Raw genomic sequence first — 4,195 nt, forward strand, 5'->3', positions numbered from 1 at the left:
GACAAACAAGACTGGAGCTCCCCATGGTGATGAGCTCGGTCTAATGAAACCACTTTGTTGTCACTCTTCCAGTTGTTTCTTTAGTTCTGCCAATTCAGAGGCTGCCATCCTATTGGGTCTCTTAGCTATAGGGGAGGTTCCAGGGACAAGGTCAATAACAAACTCTATATCCCTATCTGGCAGCATTCCCGGGAGTTCTTCAGGGAAAACATCTAGGTATTCTCGGGAGTTCTATCTGTCTCACGGCAGTTGAAGCATGCTCTGGCATTGTTGCTGGCAGTAACTTGACTTGCATTGCTCTGTGGGGCCTTCATGGTGTTCTGGATCTTGAACTTTCTAAACTGGGTGTTGGGGGCCTGAGAGCCAGTAGCTTGTGACTGGGTCCTATACTGCATAGGGGTTTGGGACCTAGGCACTGGAGGGCCGAAGTGCCTCGGCTTCTGGAAATGGTCCTGCTGGCGAGCCTTGGTTTCTAAAAACTTACGCATGTTCATCAGTGTGTTGAAGTCTGGGTAGATGCATGGGGAAAGCAGCTTCTTAAGTTCTGCATCCAAACTCTTTCTGAACATATCCTGCTTCTTTTCATCCTTGTTTACTTCCTCCGGTGAATAGCGAGCTAGTTCTATGAACTGATATGTGTACTCCTCAACGGACTTGTTGCCTTGTCGCAGCTCATGAAACTCATCTGCCTTGCGCTTCATGGTGGCTGCTGGGATGTGATAGCGACGGAACTCATCCACAAATTCCTTCCAAGTGATAGTGGAGGCATCCTGAGCAGCTGCACAGTAGTTCTCCCACCAAGCTAAAGTAGTTCCAGTGAGCTGGTGAGTAGCCAAACAGACCTTGTCACGGTCTCCATGCTCAAATGGCTCGAGTTTTCCCTTGATAACACGCAGTCAGTCATCTGCATCCAAGGGGTTGTTGGATCCTGCAAAGGTGGGTGGCTTGGTCCTCAGAAAAGATGTCAGTTTGTCATTTGTACTCTGCTCACGGGGCCTTGGGTTGGTGATGACATTGGTCAAAGCTTCCAGTAGGAGGTTCTAGTTGTTCAACACTTGCCCCAGGTCAATGGCCGGTGGGGGTGGGGCCTGAGTGCTCCTACCTGGCTTTCTCCTCCCTGCTGGCGTACTTCCTGATCTTCCTGATCTTCATGGCTGGGGGCTTATCCTTGCACACCCTGCTGCCTCTCTACACTTGGAGTGGTACGTGCCTGACTTTGGAAGGTCCTGGTGTTACACCTAGGGGCCATCTGTGGATTGGGTAAAACTTTTATGAGACTTAGATTTGAAATTAGGTGATGTTTAAGTTATTTATTTTTGTATTTTCGAAAAGGCAGAATCCACCTCCTGCCGACAAGCACACAACTAACAAGTATCAAGCACAAACAGTTTTATTTATTAAGCTGGGGGTACAACACTTGGGAGGGTATAGCCAAAACACGCACTACACGGTCGGGTACAAAGGGCACAACAGATGGGAGGGGCACAACTCTAAGCTTGGGACCGGGACGGCTTCATTCCTGGGGGCATCTCTGAGGCATGCTACTCGCGGGGCGAGCCGTCTTCCAGGTCGGAGTGCACTTCCAGTCGGATGAGTAGCTCTTCCTCGTCATCCTCGAGGATCCTATTTTCTCGGGGCTGTTCAATAGCTCCTTCTTCAGCGGCTGCAGCTGACCTTTCGGCACCTTCGGGTGGAGCTTGCGGGGTCCCAAAAAGCCCTCCCCATCCTATGATGGGTGTTCCAATTAGGACTTCGGTCTCCCCGATTGCCGCGACGGGTGTTCCACTGCTGGTCCATTCTTGCATGTGCCGATCCTGGATCTGCCTGAGGTTCTCATGAGCGATGGCTTTGCTACTTATAGCAGCCGTGGTTCTTGCTTCGGCTTGAGCCACCTGGATTTGGTGCATCCTCACTGCAAGCTCCGCTTGCTCGGCCCGGTGGGTTTGCTCCCTTTGGAATCGGGCGTGCTCATTGAAGAGCTTGTCCAAGGAGATGAGGTAGGCGACCACATGATACAAAAGGTCTTCTTGATAGCGGCGCTGTTCCAAGTTCCTCATGCAGGCCTGCCAGACTTGCATCCTGATGGCCGGGGGAAAAAGCCTCATCGGTGTGGGAATGAGGTGTTCCTCGAAAATCCGGCACAGGTAGCGGAGAGCCTTTCTGGTGGCCAAGGGATAGGCATCCCGATGCTGAAATCCTATGGCAGTCACTCGCCATGGCTCGATGTTGGGTTAGCGGGTGCTTCTGGCGATGGAAAGAACCACCCTACAGCGAAGAGTGCCGAGGTGCGCACTCTTTGCTGTAGTACCTTGGGCACTCAGTAACACCGAGGTGCTCCAGGGAGTTGATCAAAAGGCAGGGGAAACTAGGCTCTTCTTGGCAAACACCCTGGGTCTAACCATTCTCAGCCATTTGAAAATAAAGGTAGAGTGAACAAGCCTTGCACACAAGGTAGGGTACAAAAAGGATAGACGGTCCTTATTTTTCAACAGAGTCGGGTACATCTCCCAAGGATACATTATTACTAGGATGATAGCTCTAGCTTAGGTACTCTACTCTTCCCAAGGGGATTCTTCCTCGATCCGGTTAGGGCACTTCTTTGGTGGAAGACATTGCTCCAATACCTCATCTTCGGTTTGAGTGCCCTTATCCCAATGGGTTTCTTCAGGTTCTCCTTCCAGTAATCCAGCTTCTCTTTTGTGTGCCTCGATACGTTCCCTTTCTTGAGCGTTGCTTCGCCATATGTCTTGGACAAAGGCTAAGGAACTCTCAGCTTGTGCCTGAGCTTCTATTGTTCTCCTCCATTGTATTTCCAGCTCTTGTTCTGCCTTTTCTGCCCTACGGATTTGGTGCTTCAGTTGTTTTGCCTGTTCGCGGTAAAGTCGGTCTAGGCCGGTGAGGTAAATGGACAGGTGGGAAACCGTAACTTCTAGTTCTTCTTCCCTTCCCAATCCTCTCATCCGGGCAATCCATGAGCGTGCTCTTCCTCCAGCAGGTGGGAAAAATCCCATAGGAGTTCGTTGAAGATGATGCTTATAGACCACGCGTAGCATCGCAGGGCTTTTCGGGCAGCCCTTCGGTAGGTGTCTAGGAACCCAAAGCTGGTGGTGGAGATGAACCAGGGATCCACGTCGGGGTAGAGTGTGCTTTTTTCCCACGAAGATCATCAGGTCACACCGAAGGATGCCTCTGAAGTTGTACTCCCGGTAGGTGTACTCCGGCGGGTCCACAACTCCGACGCGTTCCAGGCTGAGTAGCAATAACTTCGGGAGGCCTGGCTCTGCGGGGCAGATTCCGTCACTCCATCCATTGTCAGCCATCTGGAACCAGACAAGGGCCAAAGGTAAGTGTTGTGTGGAAAGTTGAGTTAAGTGGGCTCCTTCCTTACGAACGATTTGAATCAAATTTCTTAACCTTGCAAGGGGAAACCTAAACACACGTCACGTGGTTACTCACAGAGTCAGACGTGCAACATTTCCCCTTTATTCCTGTTTCATGGAACAGGGCCACTGTCCTCGAGTACAGAGGTCCACGAACCATGGAACGACGCTGGGCTGTGGCTGCTCTTGCACTCACCATGTGCCCATGGGAACGGCGTCAAGATGGTGGGAGGTATGTCCATGCCCTGGTTCAATCAGGTACTTAAGCTTACCGATTACCATATTCTCGGCATGTGGTTAGTAGGTTCAAAAACTTAACCACCACTACCACATACCGCGACCTTAGCAATTTTGCTAAGCAAACGGGGCCTCAATCATCAACAAGAATATCGTAACATAGTCCCGTCTGTCGGCCTTATAATTCCAACATAAGTTAAAAAAGCAACTCCTATATCTCGCAAGTGACCGGAAATCACTCGACTTTTATCAGAGTCCTATTAGCATAGCAATCTAGCGACCGACACAGACTAGTGTTCATATCATAGGTATTAGGATTATGCAACTAGGGTTTCAATCAACTCCTACAAATTTAATGCACAATACCATATATAAATAAAAGTTGCATAAGTTTAAAAGTAGGGGTTATGCTCCGGGGCTTGCCTTCGTGAGCAAAGCTAGCCTTGGGCTCTTCCAAACTTTGATTCAAGTCTTTAGCAACTTCAGTTAGATTAACTTGAGCTTCGCGCTGCTCACTCTCAGACTCCATCACCAGCTCATAGGTTCCGTCGGCGAGAGTCGTCGATTCTATATAAATA

The sequence above is a fragment of the Panicum hallii genome, chromosome 6 (assembly GCF_002211085.1).
Source record: "Panicum hallii strain FIL2 chromosome 6, PHallii_v3.1, whole genome shotgun sequence".
NCBI lineage: Eukaryota > Viridiplantae > Streptophyta > Magnoliopsida > Poales > Poaceae > Panicum > Panicum hallii.